At 42.8% G+C, this 21500-nt stretch overlaps 1 protein-coding gene across 6 annotated transcripts in view; it reads left to right on the forward strand.

The window, feature by feature from the left end:
- The first annotated feature begins 19975 nt into the window (after window positions 1-19975).
- The window catches only part of MAPKAP1 (MAPK associated protein 1), a 249295-nt gene continuing 247770 nt past the window's right edge, over window positions 19976-21500 (forward strand). For all 6 annotated transcript variants that reach the window (XM_046022726.1, XM_046022730.1, XM_046022729.1 and 3 more), the window contains exon 1: window positions 19976-20230. The gene's annotated coding sequence lies outside the window, so the exon portion shown is untranslated. The remainder of the gene's footprint in view (window positions 20231-21500) is intronic.

The raw sequence follows: 21500 nt of genomic DNA on the forward strand, positions 1-21500 counted from the left end.
TTTCTTTTTCTCTCACCAGCTTCTTGTCAACACTAGGTTCATCTCCTAGTCCTGTTTCTTTTCTAGGCTTACAATAAAACTGATTTAAAGTAAAAGTTTCTTTAAGAATTATGCTCCAACATGCTGATCTGAAAATAAATTTTCCAAATTTTTTTTTTTTACCCATAAGGGGGCCATCAAAGATTTTCTGGTGATATTATTTTCTAAGAACTTATACACAGGTTGTAAACTTGCTTCTGTCAGAAGCAACTAGATATTTTTGATTATCATCCATTTTGAATGTCTAGGTCAGATTTTAAAGCAGAAACAATTAAAATGGACTTATAAGGCCTTTTATTTTATTACCATAAGTAACAATTTTGTGTTACAGGGGACAGTACTATTCAAGTGTGTATTTAAGATTTTATTTTTTAGAAATGAACTCATAGATTATTTTCCTTATAACATTCTTCCTACTATGTTATTGCTCATTAGTACAATAAGGTGGAAACAAGAGAGGAGGTGAAGTAAGTAAATGATGCTTCAACCAAACCATAAGATAGCCGTGCAGGCAGAACAGGTTAGATATCTGCCTAAGATGAAATTTTGTGATGCTAGGAATTTTGGACAACTGTGATTATTCAAGACAGTAAAAATCATGTCTTAGACAGTTGCCTAACATAAGACCTCAATTCCTCTTTTTTTAAAAACTATTTTATTTATTTATTTGACTGAGAGAGATCACAAGTAGGCAGAGAGGCAGGCAGAGAGAGAGTGGGAAGCAGGCTCCCTTCTGAGCAGATAGCCCGATGGGGGGCTCGATCCCAGGACCCCGAGATCATGACCCGAGACGAAGGCAGAGGCATAACCCACTGAGCCACCCAGGTGCCCCAAGACCTCACTTCCTCTTGAACCTCACACGTACCCCCATGATCTCCAAACCCACATTTCCTACCCCAGGTCCCAACCCTCTTGGCCTTAGCTTATTGGACCAGGGATGAGCACTTGCCCTGAGCTAAACCAATCAGCCTCTCTTCTGTGACTTGCCTTTGCATCTGGAAGACCCTGATTTGTTTGCTGGCTACTTGAACTGGGGATGTAACCTCCAGACCTCTGGGACAGTCATATTGAATTAACAGCATGGGGAGAAGTAGAGAAATCCACTTGTAAACAGAACATGCAGGGAAAGAAAAAAAATAGTGTGGCCTGGAAAGGGGTGGGAGTTGGGGAGAGGGTGGGCAGGGAGCTGGACCTTTCCCAGGGTTCTGAAGGCTTTCCAGTTTCTGGTTCTCAAGGTGTGTGGGAGTCATTCAAGAGTCCTGTGGTCTTGACTGGGCCATTACCACCTGGATCCTGGCAGATGGTTTAATTTTTAATTGTCTGTACATCTGCATCAGGAGGTAAGGAGGAGTGTTAAACTTCAAGATGGAGCTAGGTGCGGTGTGATCAGGGGGCCCTAGGTAATCTGGCTGGGAAGAACGGGGGAAAGGCAGAGACACTGAGGGGAGCAGGAGGTTTGAGGAGAGGAGGATGAGTTCAGTGGGGCACATGGAGCCTGTGGAGGCTAGAGACGAACCAGGGTGATGTACCGTGGGTACATAAAGCTCAAGAGAGTGATGTGGACTAGAAGGAGAGGTTTAGGAATTATTAACATCTCAGTGGGATTAGCAGTTGTGACAGTTCATGAGATCACACAGGGAGATTGTGAGCAGTGAGAAAAACGAGGGTCTGTGACAGAGCACCAATAACTTAGGGATACATGGAGAACAAAGGAGCCCAGTAGGACACTTCGTGGTGAGAGAGATTCCAGGAAAGCAGAGCGCCACAGAAATTGAGAGTGTTTTAAGGAGAGAGAGGTCGATAGATCAACTGAGTTAAAGTCCCTGAGGTGTTCCCTGGATTTAATGACGTGAGCATTGGCGCCCTAGTGCGAACTGTCTTCGTGGAGTTGGGGGGTGTGGCAGAAGCTTGGTGGGGTCAGAGGAATGAATGGTGAGAGAAATGCAATGTGGCAGTAGACAGCTCTTTGTAGAAATTCAGCTGTCAAGCAGAGGAGAGAAAGGGCAGGGGTTGGAGGGCAACGTGAGGTTGGCGACTTTTAGGGGATCTGAAAGAGACTGAAAAATGTTTAATTTTTTTTTAAGTAGGAGTAGAAGTAGGAGCTTGTAGTAGGAGAGGCGGGCCCTGATGAATAATGCTCTGAGAAAGTAGAGAGGATGGGGTTCATGCCCAGGGTGATGCTGCCCTTGGTAGCAACTCCTAAGGGAGAGAAGGGAAAAAAGCAGGAGGGAGCCCGGGGGAAGCTGAGCTTCAGTGTTGAACTAATGAGAGTCTTGGTGGACCCCATGGGGAACTGGAATGGCTCTGCAGACTTGTCCTGAGTTAGGTCAAGAGACTTGGGCCTTTACATTCTGGCACCCACCAGCTGGGCATGACCTTGAATGAGGTGGTTCTCCATAGTGGAGGCAATTCCTAAAGGGACCTGTCAGAAGGTCCCTGGCTGAAGACTGCCTCTAGGTGGCACTCCCTACAATCAGGGCTACAAACCCTTCAGTGAAGAAGGAATGCATTGGGGGGAGGTTGGGGCACAACATAGGATCTCCCCACTCCTCTCTTTTACCAAAAATACAAAGTTTAAGTTCCTTGGCCCCATGTTCAACCCCCCCGCCAACCCCACCATAGTTCAGCCCTGCTCCCAACTCTGATCCTTTGTTGCCTTTCCACCCCTCAGACTGACACAATTCTATTTTATCTGGTTCTTCCTTCAGAATCCATCTCACATGGTGCCTTTCTGGGAATGCTTCTCTGATTCCCCCAGATAAGAGTAAATCTCTTCCTTCTCTCTCCTATCTTGTGTGTATTTCTCTTTTTTGCACTTAATTACCCCCAGGTTGTAAGTTATCTCTTTCTCTGATTAGGCTATGAGTTCTCTGAGTGCAGGGACATTACGTGAATGATCTCAGTCTCCCCGGCCCTAGATGCTGGGCATAGAGGAGGCACTGAGTTACCATTAGTTAAATGAATATGTGAATTAATTTATGAATGAATTAGTGAGTTGTCAAAACTTAGGCTCAGTGGGCTGATGAATCTGGAGGCTAGTGCCAAGGAGGGTCAGCAGCCATCTGAACAATAATGTCCAACGGGCATGGTGAGCCCTGCTCCAACCCATCTTTTTTTTTTTCTTTTTTCCTGAGAGAGAGAGAGAGAGAGACCATGAACAGGGGTGGGAGTGGGAGTGGGGGGAAGAAGGAGAGAATCCCAAGCAGGTTCCGCACCCCCACAGGGCTCAACCCCATGATCCTGAGATCATGACCTGAGCTGAAATCAAGAGTTGGACACTTAACTGGCTGAGTCACCCAGCCACCACCCTGGTCCAACCCATCCTGAGTTGACAGCCAAGAGGTCTTCTCTGGCAGGGAGGGCAATAGGATTTCTGGGAAGCAATGATTTGCAAAAGGAAGCAGTGTTTTTCATTCTGAGAAGGAAGGAGAAGAGGGTTGGAAGGGATGGGGAGATATTCTATCTCAATGGAAATAAAACTTCAGCTATTGGCTATGAGTATTAAGATAGGTTATGGCCATATAAAATCCTGGAGTAGTGTGGGCTGGCAGGGCTGGCAGTGTGCGGCCCAGGTCAGAGTCTTGGACTAAGGGCGTAATCTGGTACCAGTGGGTTTGGGAAACAGATGACAGCAGGAGGACAGGGAGGTCCAGGGTTCCCCCAGGTCCTCTGTATGCTGGCTCAATCCTAGATTCATCATATCCTGTTGGGTCTGGGTCTGGGTACTTCTGAGCCTGTTTGGGGTGGGTTTATTACATGGTCTGACAGGCTCTTCTTTTTCTACTTCCTCCCACAAATGCTTGTTTTCTTCAAGTATTTTCTTTTTTAATCCTCATACTACCCTTTAACAGTGATTTTTTTTTATTTAATAAATACTGATATGAAACTGACCATGTGCCAGGCACTGTTTTTAGCACTTTACAAATATTAATGGATCTGATGTTCATGACAGCACTGTGAGGTCGATAGGTACTTTTAGCCTGTTTTACAGTTGAGGAAATGGAAACACGGGGATTGAGGTTACACTGCTAGCAGGTAAATGATAGCTTATATTTTACACAACATAGGGGTTCATTCATTCATTCATCAAGTGGTTATTGATAGCTTCTCTTGGACAAGGCTCTGCGCTAGACTGTAGGATATGGTGCCAAAGAAGTCAGGGGAAGTCCCAGCTTTCAAGATGCTCCCAGTTTGTTTTTGTTTTGTTTTGTTTTTTAAGATTTTATTTATTTGAGTGAGAGTAAGAGAGAGAGCACAAGTGGGGATGTAGGGAGAAATAGGCTCCCATAGAGCAGGAAATCCCATGCGGGCCTCGATCCCAGGGTATTGAGACCATGACCTGAGCCTAAGTCAGATGCTTAACCAGCCAAGCCACCCAAGCGCCCCAAATTCTTCACAGTTTGGGTCCTGCTTTCCATTCCGCTAAGGCTTGGTGATCGTAGATGTTCTTCATGGACGTTTCCTGCTTATTTGTCTAGAAATTCTTCATCTTGAAGCTACCTTAAGAATAGAGATATCAGGGGCACCTGGGTGGCTCGGTAGGTTAAAGCTTCTGCCTTCGGCTCAGGTCATGATCCCAGGGTCCTGGGATAGAGCCCTACATCAGGCTCTCTGCTCAGCCTGTTCAGTGTTGAACTAATGAGAGTCTTGGTGGATCCCATGGGAACTGGAATGGGACCCCATGGGAACTCCTTCTCTCTGCCTGCCTCTCTGCCAACTTGTGATTTCTGTCTGTCAAATAAATAAATAAAATCTTAAAAAAAAAAAAGAATAGAGATATCATCCTCAAACCCTCTCATCTGCTTCTCTGGGAAATACTTGGCTTGTTGCTACCCAGCTGGCTCTAGTAGGAAGAAAACAGAACCTGACCCCTAGGAATGAGTAGAATGCTTGGTTGCCAGCCCAATTTCTTGCCTTCGTCCATACACTCTCCTTCACCTGGAATGTAGTTTCCAACAATTCATCCTTGTCTACAACTTTGACAATAACAGTTCTAAAGACGGCTCCAAAGACTGTCTCCTGCCCTACTATGACAACACATTTCATGAAGGCTGAACGAGGACATTGTCTCACTTAATTCTCTCAACAATTCTATGAGGAAAATGTTATCATCTCCATATTATAGATAAGAAAAACAAGGCTCAACAAAATGAAAGAACTTGCCCAAGTTTATCAGCTAATAAGTAGCAGAGCTGGGCTTTGAACCCCTATCTGTCAGACTCTGAAGACCAAGCCAGGTTTTTTTTTCTTTTTTCTGTTCTCTTTATTTTATTGCGTTAGAAATTTATTTCCTTCACATACACAGAATATAAAATCTATCTTCACAATGAATTATGCCTCTCTGCTCTCATTTTTTCACACAAAAATTAATGACCACTTCCTGAAAAAAACTGAAATAAATCCAGAAGCCCACACCTTTAACCGGGGCACTACACCACGGCTACTTAAGCTTTTGTTTCTGGAATCCTGGGATATTCAACCTTTTTCCACAATTTTGCTGTTGCTTATGGTCTTCAGTTGTTTCATGTATGAATTTCTTGTTTGCTCAGCTTGATTTTTATCCCCCGTGATGCACACAGTAAATGCATAATAAATGTTTGTTGAATGAATGGATTTTACATGTATCTTGCTGAAATATACACAGCTCTGTTTGATTCACTAGAGTGGCATACCCGAACAAGAAATAATTTTTCTTAATGTGTCCCTTATAAATTGAACCCGACCATATTTGATTAATTTCACATCATGCATTTTTATTGCACCAATCACTCTGGTATCAGGTCATATTTATTTTAAAAACAGATTCACAAAGGGTGCTGGGCTGGAGTGACAGTGTAAATATGTTAATAATAAAAATAATACTAAAGATATTTTACTGGAAACTCTCGTATGCTAATGATGAGTAAGTGCATTCTACAGAAATATGTTTGATTTACAATGCAATTAATTTCAAAAAGATTCGGATCTTATACCATATCGTCTATACTTAGATAAAGAAAACTAAAAATGAATATTCAGGCCATAAAATCAGAGGAACGAAAATCACCTTAAAGAGCTTCAGCATTTTAGTTAGAACAATAGCCCAATCACTGAAAATGGTGCCATTGTCGGATCAAACGTGTCCAGATTAGGAAGATCCTCCTGGGTAGCCAAGGTGATTTTGCACTGCGCAGAACACACGTGCATCCCGTACAGCCCTCAAGATGCAAAACACCACATATTATCCAGTGACCGAAGAGCCCTGGCACCTTCAATCATGCAACGAAAGGCTTTGGGGGTTTCTTGTTCAGGAGGAAGCAAAGTCTTTCATGTCAACTTGCATTGTGGGATGTGTGAGCATTTCCGTAGTTAGGTATTTGGCCCGTCCTAGGATCCTGCTAAAAAGGAAATGCATTCTTAACCCCTATTCAAACTGCAAGAAATAAAAAATGTGCCTCATTTGGCATTTCATCACTTATCTCAGATGTTCTAAGAAAGCATGCATTCTTATGCACACTTTGGGGAAAGAATGCCCATTTTTGTAATAGGATTTATAAAGTTGACCCTGCCCGCTTTGTATCCAAGAGGGGAAGAAGCAGATGCTGCGGAGCCATCATGCACCACGGGGATCTTCCCGTCAGTGCAAAATGGTTGCGATTTTCCCTCATTTATTGAGGACAGATCTGCTGTGAGGTAGCAGACACCAGACTTGGAGCTAGAACTATTTTGGCTTATTAAACAAATCTTGTGTATCACTTCGGTAAAAAATCAAATTTTAATTTCCAAAAAAGAGAGACATGCCGGGTTGAGATAGTGCCTTTTCCTATTTCCCTGGCAGCAATTATTCATCTGAAATGCTATAGAGTAACCTGTCACAATTTTCGCTGAAAATACACACAAAACCCCCAAAACAAATAGAAAGGGAGTAAAGAGGTCCTTTAAAAAACATCTCACCGCTTAGTAGCCATATCATACTCCTCGAGGATCAGAATCATGGAGAAGAAAGTAACAGAAAATACAACATGAGAGCTTTTTGTTATAAGCTTTTAATCTCTGTGTACAATTACTTTGAGAAAAACAGAATTTTAATTTAAAAATAAAATAATAGGGTAATCTACATCAAATGAGAAAAAATTGAAACAAAATAAAATATAGCATTGAAAAACTTGTTAACGATGCTTAAATGTTTTGTGGTTTACCACCAGGCCCTTCCCGTTAGAAACCATTTTACTCTCTGGGTATTCTTTTAAGGCCCTGAAAAGGTGGGGAGAGTGGAGATGACCATTTACATCCAGGAAATCCCGTGTTTCCAAGGGATGTTTAATATAAAGTGATTAGTACAACTTGCTGCCATTTCACCATCTTTCCCGCCTGATCTTCACGAGGTCTTCATGTGGGACAGACTGGCACATGGTGGTTGAGGGTTGGATTTAAACCTAAGTTTAAATCCCTGCTCTGCAGGTAATCCTGAACAATTTACTTCTCTAAGCCTCAGTGCCTCATCTCTAAAGTGGGTACAATTACTGTAGCTACTGCTTAGGGCTAGTGTCGGCATTAAAGGAGATGGTGCATGCAGAAAAATGATTTAAGTATTCCATAAACGTGAGGGGGACGTTCTGTTCTTTTAAGCTCCTTTTCCATTTTTATAGTATGTTGTATGCAGCACATGCAAACCACACCATTTTCTTTGTGATAATGAAGTTCTGATCTTTTTTTTTTAAAGTGTCCTTATCCTTGATTTTCTTTCTTTTTTTTTTTTTAAAGATTTTATTTATTTGACACAGAGAGAGATCACAAGTAGGCAGAAAGGCAGGCAGAGAGTGGCGGGGGAGGGGGGGGCGGAGGGAAGCAGGCTCTCTACTGAACAGAGAGCCCCATGCAGGGCTTGATCCCAGGACCCAAGATCATGACCTAAGCTGAAGGCAGAGGCTTAACCCACTGAGCCACCCAGGTGCCCCTGAAGTTCTGATCTTTATTCCACTTCTCCCTTCCACTGTTCTCTCTAGGCATTGTTTCCTTTTGTCCTCTGAGCAGCATGCTTCTTCCGTCTGCTGCCTCCTGAAAGGTCATTCGCAATGGCCAGCATGAACCAGTGTTTTACCCAGAACTGACAACATGAAAAAACTAACCCCAAACATGTTCATGCTTTTTTAGTTCTTAATGACCTTGCCAGTTAAGAGAACCGACTTGCTTTTAAACTGGTGTTAAAACATTAAGCTGAATTGTCCCTAGGTTGTCACAGCTGAGTTTCTGGATTCCCTGACTCTCATCCCCACCAGGAAGGAGAGGCAGACCAGGCTCAAGTGAGTCTCTTGGGACTGCAGAGAGGTCCGGCTAGGGCTGGGATTTTTATGTGTGAGGTTGGAAGGCAGAGAGAAACTGGAAGAGCACGTCGAAAAAGGGTTTTGCCATTTTCTTCAAATGGCGGTAGAGAAAGGGCAAAGATGGGTCTGCCTTGGGGTTCCTGACCCCGGGCCGTACTTGCCCATCTCAGCTTGCAAAGCACCAGCTGGAGGGCAGGAAGTGTTCATTTAATGGGCCAGCAGAGTGGGGAGAAGGGATCTAAACCACCGCCCCATCAGAGAAAAGCAGCTCATCTATTACAGCATAGAGTGGTGGCGAAGAGCCCACGTTCTGAGGGTTCAAACCCAGCTCTGCCCTTGCCAGGTGTGTTTTCTCACACATTACTCCAAGCCTCAGCTTCCTTGTCACTGCTGTGATGTAAGATGGGAGTCATTAGAACACTTAGTTTAGATTCCCATCTGTAAAATGGGAATCATTTGAATACTTAATCCATAGGGCAATTCTGAGGATTCAAAGACATCATACTTAAAAAGTACTTCATTGAATAGGTATCATTCTCCAGACAGCTGTGTTTCTGCTGAACCCTTACCAATCCGTGAGCCAATTCTGACCAATTTACCTGCTTCAAATCGTAACTCATCCCAGGACTTCCTGTTTTCTCTTTCTCATAACCCTTCCTGTTTTATCTGTCTCATAACCCTCATTTGTTTTAAGTGTTACTTATAAGTATTTTCAGTATTGTTATGCTCCCTCCATTAGAACGTAAAGTCCCACGAGGGGAGGATTTTTGTCTGTTCTGGTCACTGATTCTATCCCTAGCACCTAGACAAGTGTCTTGCCAGGTGTTAATAAATTTAGTTGCCAAATAAATAAGTTTTGGCCAACATTATTATTACAATGCCAGGGGCAGAAACTCTTGACAACCCCTTGAACTGGGAAAATAGGGGAAGGCAAATATAAAAAAAGTCTAGGTAGGTAATCACTTGTAAAATTTTCACCGGGTACTTGGTGGAGTTTTCATATGTGATCGGCCACATCAATCACACAAAACGTCCTGGAATCTTTAAGGCAAAGATTAAATAGGAAGGAAGGAAGCCGTGACTGGCTGAGATCCGAGGTAGGGAAGGGACCTGTCTATTGAACTGATCCTGGGAGGGGAGACTGAGGCACGAAGTCTGGAATCCATCTTGGGGGGTCAGAAACTATTTGTATGACTGAAGAGGGCAGCAGATTTTCATTTTAAAAGTTTATATTCTTAATCTATTTTATGATATGCAAGTAACGTTGGGCTTTGAAATATTATCCAAAAAATACAATTACCTCCATAGCACCAATCCTTCCCTCGGGAGAGTCACTGCAGTTGCTCGGGAATGTCTGTAGGCCTCAGCCAAAGTATTTGTAGAGGTGTAGAAAGGTATGTATATCTATATGTACAGATGTATTGTATCTGTGCATATTTTAAAAAATATAAATACAATCACACTCTATACGCTACTTTTCAAATATCTTTTATCACCCTGTTATATGTGTGTTATATCCCTTTGTTTAACTTCCTAAAGATCTACCTCAGTTATTTTTTTTTTAAGATTTTATTTATTTATTTGACACTCAGAGATCCACAAGTTGGCAGAGAGGCAGGCAGAGAGGGAGCGAGGGGGAAGCTCCCTGCTGAGCACAGAGCCCGATGCGGACTCGATCCCAGGACCCTGGGATCATGACCTGAGATGAAAGCAGAGGCTTAACCCACTGAGCCACCTAGGTGCCCCAATCTACCCCAGTTTTTAATGGCAGCAGGAGTCTTTTTTAAGTTAATGATGAGGAATTTCAAAAATAGTTTTTAATAGGGATTATTTTTTAGAATACTTCTAGATTCGCAGAGAAAGTGAGAAGATAAAAGAGCTCCCATATGCCCTGGACCCAGAATCCCCTGTTAGAACATCTTGCATTGCTATAGTACATTTGTAAAAATTAATGAACCAACTAAAGTTGAGTTTAGTTGAGTTTAGCTTATTCGTAAACGGTTCAGTTTATAAACTGAAGTCCAGGGGCGCCTGGGTGGCTCAGTGGGTTAAAGCCTCTGCCTTTGGCTCAGGTCATGATCTCAGGGTCCTGGGATCGAGCCCCGCATCAGGCTCTCTGCTCAGTGGGGAGCCTGCTTCCTCCTCTCTCTCTCTGCCTGCCTCTCTGCCTATTTGTGATCTCTCTCTCTGTCAAATAAATAAATAAAATCTTTAAAAAAAATAAAATAAAATAAACTGAAGTCCATAGTTCATTCAGATTTCCTTTGGTTATTGTCTTTTTCTGTTCCAGGATTCCACCTAGGACAGCACATTACATTCAATAGTAGGTCTCCTTAAGCTCCTCTTGACCAGAATATCTTCTCGGACTTTCTCTGGTTCATGATGACCTTAACAGTGTGAGGACTGCTAGTCTGTTCTCTTTTAGCATGCCCCTCACTTGGGATTTACCTGATCTTTTCCTCCCGATGAGACTGTAGCTGTGGGTTTTGGGGAGGTAGACCCCTGAGGTAAAGGGTCATTTTCATCCTATCATATCAAGAGTACATATTTGCAACATGACTTAATACTGTTGATATTATCTTTGATCACTTGGTTGAGGTAATGGATATTTATTTTACACTTTGAGTTATAATCCAGTAATACTTTATTTATTTTGTTGCTCAAATTTTTCAGCTTTGATCACTGGCTTTCAGTTGGCTCCTGTGTCCCATTTGAGATACTTCCATCAGTGGAATTGTTGTTGCTTTTTTTTCTCAACTACTTTCTTTTTTTTTTTTTTAGATTATTTATTTATTTATTTGACGAGATCACAAATAGGCAGAGAGGCAGGCAGAGAGAGAGGAGGAAGCAGGCTCCCTGCTGAGCAGAGAGCCCGATGTGGGGCTCGATCCCAGGCCCCTGAGATCATGACCTGAGGCAGAGGCTTAACCCACTGAGCCACCCAGGCGCCCCTTCCCAACTACTTTCTTACTTTATGGTACTACATGATGCTTCAGGTTCATCTTGGCTATTTTCTGCCCCAGCCCTAGAATCTGTCATTTCTCCAAGGAGCCCTAGTTTCTTTCCCTGAAATGTGGTATAGGAAACCAACATCATGGCACTAGGTGTGTTCTTATGGCCAGCAAATTTATTTTTCTAGGAAGAATAAAAATGTCTATAGACTTTCTACTTTATTCAAAATGAAAATTATTAATTCAAAATTGCTATCATTGAGTCTGAAGGACAAACATGTATTTCAAAAACTTATTATTTACTTTACTGGGAAAAGTATTCAACTTTTGCAACCTATATATGTAGGACATTTTTGAATTCATGTAATGGCATTACATGACCCTACTGGGTAGATGTGATCAATTCCACCTCCTAATGGGAAAACCAAGGCAGAGAGAAGTGATTTGACTCTTTCTATCAGGGGCACACAGCTGAGCTGAAGCTAGAATTAGTTTATTCCATTCAAAACAACATTTTCAACATTTTGTGCTGAGATTTTGGCAAAAAAAAAAAAAAAACAACAGAAAAAACAAATGAATGATTTACAGCCCTCCCCCCACACCTGCCCCTTTCCTAAAACCTTTCTCCAGCATCATCTCCAGATTTTGCTAGAAATTGTACACACTCATCAGCAGAACAAGTTCCTCCAGATGAAGCTTGTTTTGAGACTTGCCCCTTAAATATTTCCCCTCATAATCAATACTGCTGTTATATAAAAGCAGAAATCAATTCTTAGGTGATCTCCGAAAGCTAAACCAGGCACTCAGCCTCAAGAACCATAGGGCCAGGCAGGTTTTGCCAATGAATGCAACAAGCTACAGCACAAAAGTCTTGATGAATGGTGGTTGGTACTTGGCCTTCACCACACTCAGTACCCAGCAGAAAGGCAGCCACTACTTACCTGACTCCTGACAAGTGGGCTGTGGACCCGGAGTTGCCACATCTTTCCCAATTTTCCAGGAGAAGCAGAAAATCCCTCCGCCGGCCAAGACTGTGTGGGCTAGTTTAGCTTTCAAGCTACCTGGGTTTTTTGTTTGTTTGTTTGTTTACCTTGTTTTTTGTTCGCTTTTCTATTTTGTTTGTTTTTACTTCTGTGCTCGCCTTTGTTTCATCACTGTTGTAGGCACTGTTTTTGCTCAAAGTCATTTGGGTGACAATATTCACATATTCTTTCAACAATTGCTTACCTCATTTATTTTTCATTCAGGAAAAAAAAATTTTTTTTTTTTAGATTAATTTATCTAGAGTGCCTGAACGGCTCAGTTGGTTAAGTATCTGATTTTGGCTGGGGTCATGATCTCAGGGCCCTGGGATCCAGCCTTCGTGGGGCTCTGTGCTCAGTGGGGAGTCTGCTTGAGGATTCTCTTTCTCCCTTTCTCTCTGCCTCTTCCCTGCACATGCATGCGCGCTCTCTCCCTCTCACTCTCGCATGCATGCATGGAGGGGCAGAGGGTAAGGGGGAGGGAGAAGCAGACTCCCCACTAAGCAAGAAGCCTCATGCAGGGCTGGACCCCACAACCCCAAGATCATGACCTGGGCAGAAATCCAGAGTCAGACGCTTAACTGACTGAGCCAGCCAGGTACCCCTCAGGAAATATTATTGAGTACATAATATAGTTGTCATGGATCACTGATGCAGAGATAAGTATTCTCGGGGGGCGGGGGGAGGGTCACTCAACATATGTGGAGGAATGTGTTAGCCTAGGACAGATCATTGACTGATTATCCTTATTCACTGCCATATAAATATTTACTGAGCATCAATGACTTTGTTCCTTCTGTGTCAGTCACAAGGAATGCTATGATGACCGAAATATGTCTATGTCCAGGTTCCTTCTGTTTAGAAGATTGACTCTCAATGAGTCAGGGGAGCTGAGTTAATGATAGAGTTACAGGAAAGATTTAAAATAACACTCGTTGGAGACCTCAATATCTTCTTAGTGCAAGGGCAACTTTAGTTTTCCTAGATTGTATAAAGTCCAGCACAGATCACATGCACAGGTAGGTGCTTAATAAATGCTCATTGAAGGTGAGGATGATGACTTGAGATAAGGAAAATCTGAAACCTCTCTCTAGGGATGTGGTTCACGGGGTGGAATGCTTTAGAAAGAGCGTGTGAGGGAAGACTAAAGGAATTGAGGTTGCTTATACTATATCATGGAGAAAAGAAAGGTGTGGACAAAATAGCCATATTCAAATATCTAAGGAGATAATGCTCATGTGTTTTAAACATCAGTTCTTGTCTACTCAGGGCAGGACAAGAGGGAATTATCTTAAGCAAGAACAGGAGGGACTTACCGATCAATGGGAAGGAATCTACCTAAAAGGATTATAAGATGGTGGAAGGCAACATGATTTTGCGAAAGGACATGGTTATATTTTAGGAACAGGGGCTGCTGACTATTACTGGGGAAGTGCAGAACTTGGGGCCTCCACGTCAGCCAATTACTAGCTATATGATCTCAAGGAAGTGATTTCAACTTTCTGAGGGTCAGTTATTTGATTTGTTAAATGGGGGTAATAACAGTATTTATTTATTTATTGGGTTGTTGTGAGGATTAAAAAGGGGTTAGGAATATCTGTGCCAGGCACAGAATAAGGGGCAACCAATGATGGATTATTCATTGCTATTAATCAATGCTGGGTCCTATGTGGGGGAAAAAAAAATCACACCACCATTCTACACATAAACATGAGCTGTCTTTTCAGAGACATCAAACCAACAATTACTGCTGTATATTGTGAGACTTACAGTCTCATTGAAAACACATGTTGTGAACACTCAGAAAGTGAAATAAAATAAGATTAAAATAATAGCGTCAGTAGAGTGAAGTGGTTAAGAGCATGGAGTCAATAAAATGTGTGAGCACTTGGAACAGTGCCTGCCACCTAGGAATTGTTTGCCCTTGACAGAATAAAACCACAGTGCAAACTAAGGTCAATTTTTAAGTGAAAGCTTCAAAAAAGACCTATATGGGTTCTCCGGTGGGAGAAATTGCTCCAAATTGTGTGCATCAAACAAACAGGTGGATAAAGGTTTGAATGCATTGATCAGAAGGATCTTAGCTGTCATAAGCAATGAGCAGTTATTCGCTATTTGGATGTCCTAAGCTTTTATTTTTAAAACATTTGCAGGCACTACTTTGAATACCCTCCTTGTCAGTTTCAAAGAAAGACATTTGTTTCTGATAGTTTGAATACACCCAAGAAACAGTTCTCTACATTGTGACTATATTCTCTAAACTTGACTTCATAGTGATTATAACTCTGCAGCACATTTAACTTACTAATATTTATTGAAATATTTTTAGCTGCAAAAACATTTTATGTTCACTATTATTTATTAATGCCCTGTTTTAAAATATTACACATAAAATTTATTCCAGTGCACATTAGTAAATAAATTACGCTTGTAATTTCTAATGCATTTTTAATTATAAATTTATCCATGTCTACCTTTATTTATGATAGTGGTGTCTCACTGTTGAACATACTGTATATTAATGGAGACACTGTTAATTATGCATTCTTAGAAGTTGCATTCGACAAAACATACGAGTCTGTTTTTTTATATCCTAAGTCCTGTTAACATCAATTAATTTAGGAATTGGCACTCACAGTACTAGCTAACCTTTAGAGCAAGAAAAGATACTATTAGCAGCTGGTTACAGGGCCTGGGTTTGGGGAAAAGACTCCAATTATATATAAATGTAGACAGAGAGATGCTATCTAATGCCAGCCAGATGTTTCATTTTCACCCCAAGTATCTAAAAAGGGATCCTCACCAGAAATGATATTCAGTACAAAACACACTAGAACAAAGCTCAGTGAATCTCTGCTGAGCCCCCAGAACTGATCCGTACTTAAATAGTATCTGCAAAGCATTGGTTTAAGATTTTCTGGTTGGTTAATGCTGTGTTTCCCGACCACCCACCAAACTCACCTTATTATAAACAATACATTTGCTTTAAAAATTTCTTCACATTCAGGGAGCGTGGGTGGCTCAGTGGGTTAAAGCCTCTGCCTTCTACTCAGGTCATGATCTCAGGGTCCTGGGAACAAGCCCAGCATCTCTGCTCAGCAGGGACCCCGCTTCCCTTCCTCTTTCTCTGCCTGCCTCTCTGCCTACTTGTGATCTCTGTCTGTTAAATAAATAAATAAAATCTTTTTTAAAAAAATTTCTTCACATTCAATGTTATTTTAATTTGAAAAAATACTATATTGCTCTGAGATTGTGTACTTCCTGGGGGCTTCCTTAAAATAGTTTGAATGGATATTTGACTAATTTACTGTTGTCCTGAAATTGCTTTGTACCCTAGGAGTGTAAATGCCTATGTTTTCCCTCTGGAAACAAAGAATCTATTTCAAAAGGAGAGGAAACCAAAATTGGGGAAATAGCAGGGAAACATATTCACATATATAAAATATTAAGAGCACACATTTGCAGAGAATCTAGAAGGTGCCTCTGTTTTCCCCCAGCTCTGGCAGGGCTTGAAAGAGCATTACTTTCATCCTATTATGTTTACTCTCAGCTTGTTATCATAGGCTTGGCTAAGTGGTATTTTCTGTGTGTAAATTCTGCTTATACAAAATAAGATTTCCAATTGCTTCATTCATGTGCACATTTTGAGCATCTTTTCCTTTAACACATGTTTTACCAAGTATTTATGGTGTTTTAAGATTTTAGTATCAAAAGAAATAACAGACATTTCTTTCCTTATGGCCTGTGAGGGAGAAAGATGTATGTTCAAAGAACAGAAAATGTGATAAATGTTGAACACAGAAAATGAAGCTCTTCATGTGGTCTAATAGGGAGAGGTGTTCTGGGAAAGCTTCCTGAAGGAAGCAGTGTATGAATTGGGTCTTCAAGAATGAATGGAATATACTTAGAATTGACTACAATGCCATGCACACACACGTGTATTAAAAGCACTTGGGGGCTTTTAATAGACTGACTATACCTGAATGGTGTAGTCAGTTGGGCAGCCGACTCTTGGTTTTGGCTCAAGTGGTGATCTTCAACTGATATTGAGATTTAAGTGAGACTGAGCCCCGTGTTGGGATCTGCACTCAGTATAGAGTCTGCTCAGGACTCTGTCCCCCTCTGCCTTTTCCCCACTAAAAATAAATAAATATATATTTTTTAAAAAGCACACTGGGATTTATCCTTTTGTAATACTGCCACATGTTGTATAGAAACCTAAGTTTGCCACTAGAGAGGCCACCAGGTGCCCTGGTGACCTCTCTAGCCATCTTAGAACTTCCAACCATTTTGGCTGCCATTGACTGAGAGGCAAGACTGGCAGAAGAACTGCCCACTAACCCATAAAATCTTAATAAATAATAAATAAAAAAAGAAGGAGGAGGAGGGGCAGAAGGAAGAGGAGGAGTAGAGGAGGAGGAGGTGCACGAAGGGAAGTTGACTGAGTAGAAAGGGATAGGGCAACTGAAGTTTGTGCAGGAATTGTGGAAAGCAAATGCATAAGGCCCTGATTCTTGCTGCTGATCTTGGTGTACTAGACCATAAGACCTGACATTTACAGAACACTTCCTGTATGCCAGACACTGTTCTAAGCAGTCTCTACACAGTATCTCATTGAATCTTCACAACAACGTAGGTAAAGGAACTGAGATATAGGGAAAACAAATAACTTACTGGAGGCACACAGCTAATGGGTGTCTTTGAACCTTTGTCCATTGCCCCTGTTCTAGAGACCAGAAGAAAAGGAACCTCCATCCTCTACTATGGTCTCCTCCTTGCAATTGGTCTGTCTACTCTCTTCCTCATCTGCCTACCTTCCTAACACCATTCCAGTTGGTTTCCTTTTCACCCTATGTCTATCCGTCATCCTGGGAGTCTTTGAGGTCCACATGGCATCTCACTTCCCTGACTGTCTCTCTCTCTCTCTTTTGTTTTAGATTTTATTCATTTATTTGAGTGAGAGAGAGAGAGCGAGAGCGTGCCAGGAGAGGGGCAGAGGGGATTTTCCCAAGCAGACTCTGCACTGAACGTGGAGTCCCATGTGGGTCTCAATCTCACAACCCTGAGATCATGACCTGAGCTGAAAACAAGAGCCCAGTGCTTAACCAACTGAGCCACCCAGGTGCCCCTGTCTCACTTTCAATAACTTTTCCCTCCATTCTACTTCAATCAGGACCTCACTCTCACATGGCTCTTTATCTGAGGTTATAAAGACATCATCTCTGAGGATAACCTCCATCTTCCTGCCTTACTTCACTAGTGAACTTTATCACATATGTTCTGGACCTACAGGCTAGTGACATGAGCCTTTCTGGAATCCTCTTATATACACCTAGCCAGCATCCATTCTGTGGCCCCTTAAAAAGTACTCTAAAGGGGGGCCTGGGTGGCTCAGTGGGTTAAAGCCTTTGCCTTTGGCTCCAGTCATGATCCCAGGGTCCTGGGATGGAGCCTGCATTGGGCTCTCTGCTCAGTGGGGAGCCTGTTTCCTCCTCTCTCTCTCTGCCTGCCTCTCTGCCTACTTGTGATCTCTCTCTGTCAAGTAAATAAATAAAATATTAAAAAATAAATAAATAAAAAGTACTCTAAAAAGCTAAGGTCGTAAGCTCCTTGACCCCATCACACCTGCCTGGTAAAACTGTTTCTTAGGATTAAACCAATTGCTTGGGGCACCTGGGTGGCTCAGTAGGTTAAAGCCTCTGCCTTTGGCTCAGGTCATGATCTCGGGGTCCTGGGATTGAGCCCCACATCGGGCTCTCTGCTCCTCGGAGAGCCTGCTTCCTCCTCTCTCTCTGCCTGGCTCTCTGCCTACTTGCGATCTGTCTGTCAAATAAATGAATAAAATCTAAAAAAAAAAAAAAAAGATTCTCTCTCTTAAAAAAAAAAGAATAAAAAAGGATTAAACCAATTGCTTACTCTTTGTGTACCTGTATCTTGACCTTTGAAACTAACAGTTTTAGAAAAATCACACAAACCGTTATATTAGTATCATCATAAATCCAGAGTCTCCATTCCCAGTGGAGTGACCAACATTGTCCTTGAAATCTTTTCATATTTCCCTTTACTCCAATTTGCCCATTAATTCAAATTCAATCAAACTTGACTATAAATTTCATGAGGGCAGAGTCCCTGTCTGGTTTTTTCACCACTGAATCTCCAGTGCCCAGGATAAGCTTAATACATATGACTCGATCAGTATCTGTTCACTGACCGAGGTGTAGTTATAATGTAAGCATATTATGTAAATGTTAGTAAATGTCAGCTATGTGCCAGGCTCTTTTCTATGCAAGTTGTATGTATGAACTCATCTAATCCTCATGACAACCCAGTGAGGTTAATTAGGACTTGTCATTCCCACTTTACAGAGAAGGAAATTTATAGGGACTACTTGGAAGTATGAAGTCACAAAACTAGTGAAAGATACAGTTCCTTAGAACCTGTACAAGCTTAGAGGGTTCAGCTGATTTCCGTTTTAGATAGCTCGAGTTTTATATGTCTGAGGGACAAACAGCAGCTCTGCTTCAGACCGGAGTTCAAGAGGAAGGTGAAAATGAAGATTAATATTTAGGAGGGGACAGCTAGCCTGGTGACCTTGGAAAACAGGATTTTCAAACCTTGTTCACACACTTTGGTTTAGCAGAGCACCTCCAACAGGTCCCCAGTGGAACTGTGGTGTTGTGTGTGCAAGAAAGCATTTGGGGGTCAAGGTTCTTTATTTCCCATGTTATGAGCTAAGAGATCAGTTACGTATTTGAAAACAAGGGGGAGGATACATGGTGTGTTTGTTGGTGACTTTCATATTGTGTAATGGCGCGCCAGGGTTGAAATTCAGCCTTTTTTGTTTGTTTGTTTGTTTTCCTTTTGCTAAGGTGCATTTTTTAGAAGCTTTCTGGGCTATCTCTCAGGAGAGAGATCCTATCATTGCACTACTTGAGTCCTCCTTTCCCCTTCACGGTGTCTCCCCCCGGTTCTGTCAGGAGAGAGACGGCCAACAGTGAGCTCCTTTTCTGTGCAAGTCCTCTCATCTCACGGAAACCTCCCTTCAGTTCTTTAAAAAAATTTTTTTTCACTCATTTTTTTGAAGTATAGTTGACACACAATTCCCTGCAGTTCTTGAAGAAGATAGTTCTTTCCATTTTAAGGTAACAAGGGTAATAACTAATATTTACTGTCAGGCACTGTGCAAAGTGCTTTACAAGCATCATCCCTTTCCATTTTCACAGGAATACTCTGGAACTGGAACTACTGTATGGATGAGAAAACCGAAGTTAAAAGAGAAGGGTCAATGCCGAAGCTACACAACCAGTTATGTTTGCCATTAGAACCCAAGTTTTTGCGACCCAGACGTAAAGCTGTCTCGTCACTCGTTTCTGGATGAATTGAGAACTTTCTTCCACAGAGAAAGGAGAGGGAGATTTGAAGGAGAACCCTAATGTTGATTTCTATGCGACGCAAATACACGGGTTGACACGCCCCGCCAGATTCCCAACTAAGGATCTGTGACTCAGGCCTTAAGCCGACCGCAGAAATACAGCGCATGCGTACGGCCTCCCGTTCGGCCCCGCCCCCCGGGAGGGCTTCGCTCCTTGCTCTCTGCTCTGGGGCTTGCGCACTACGTCCCCAGCCAGCGGCTTCTTCCCGGTCGGGGACTTCCGGTGCGCGAGGTGCGGTTCCGGGTCGTGGCGCGGCTCGGGGTGACAGGGCTGCTGCTTGGCCGGCCGGCGGCGGCGAACAGTGGGGGCATGAGGGCGAGCCGGGAAAGAGGCAGTTGAGCCGGCGGGGAGGAGCGTCAGTTCCCGAGGATTCCGAGAGTGCGGAGCTCGGGTCAGGGGCCGGGAGGCGCGGGGAAGCCGGGCCCTTCTCTCAGGAGCGTGTCCCGGAGCCGACCCGGCCCGTAGTGTGGCAGCAGCTTCAGGTAAAGGTTGCCCCAGCCGCTAGCTCCCTCGCACACCCTCCCGTCAGCCCACCCGAGGAGCCCAACCCTCCTCACTCCTCCACTCTGGGCGCTGCCCCGGGGGGTAGCCTGGCTGGCCCTTGTCTCCATTGAGCATCCGTTTCCTCGTCCCTTCCAGAACTGGAGGGTGCTGTGAGCCTGACAGCTGGGTGTGTGATTGGGGGAGGAGAAGCCAGTGGACTGGGCCGTGCTGGGTGGGGGGAGGGTTGGCTCCTCCAGTTTCTGACCCTACCACTCGGCAACATGTAGGTGTCCTAATCTTCATAACATGCAAATTGTTTTTAAAGCATTGTCTTTGTGGTCCCTTTTTCCTTAGCTCTCCTTCTCCCCAGTTGTCCCAAAGGAGTAAGCAGCCTCGCAAAACTTTTTTCTAGCTGGAGTGCTGCTGGAACTTGGATTCAGCTTTTTATGAGAATGGCAAGGAGTTCTTCTAAATCTGGTGAAGTCTTAAAAAAGAAAATGTAGTTTAAACAAGATTATTACTTTAACTGAAGACCCACAAGTTGACTCACGGATTGGTTAAAATTTTATTTGGAATGCATGCAAGTAATTCTTTTTTTTTTTTTTTTTAAGATTTTATTTATTTATTTGACAGAGAGAGAGAGATCACAAGTAGGCAGAGAGGCAGGCAGAGAGAGAGGAGGAAGCAGGCTCCCCGTGGAGCAGAGAGCCTGATGCGGGGCTCGATCCCAGGACCCTGAGATCATGACCTGAGCCGAAGGCAGCGGCTTAATCCACTGAGCCACCCAGGCGCCCCTGCAAGTAATTCTTGAAGCCCGTTACGGTACATGGCACTGCGCAGAGCATCAGGTTATAAGCCGAAACCAGCAAAGTTAAAAACTTCCCCAGGTTAAACAGATGGAGACAGGTCTTAACACACAACAGTTAAAACAAAGTCAGCGTTCTCATTCTATTTTTCACAAGCAAAAGGGGGAGGATTATTCATTTAAAAGCCTAGTACAAGAGGAAAAGTTAGCACCGTTTTTTTTAGTCCTCATTTTGTGACCCCACACAAGGTGCTCAGTAAATGCTGCAAGAGTTCTCGATGAAGTGTTGATTGTTGTGTTCATCTTTTTCAGTTTACACACTTGCAAGTTTGCCGGAGCTTGTGAGGCATGCTAGTGGCCCCTTTGTCATTTAGCGTTGTGCTCATATCTACTTTTAATTACTGTGATGCCAGACTGTACTCACGTTTTATACCTCTTGATCATAGCTCCAGCTATGCGTGAAA

This window comes from Meles meles, chromosome 11, assembly GCF_922984935.1.
Source record: "Meles meles chromosome 11, mMelMel3.1 paternal haplotype, whole genome shotgun sequence".
NCBI lineage: Eukaryota > Metazoa > Chordata > Mammalia > Carnivora > Mustelidae > Meles > Meles meles.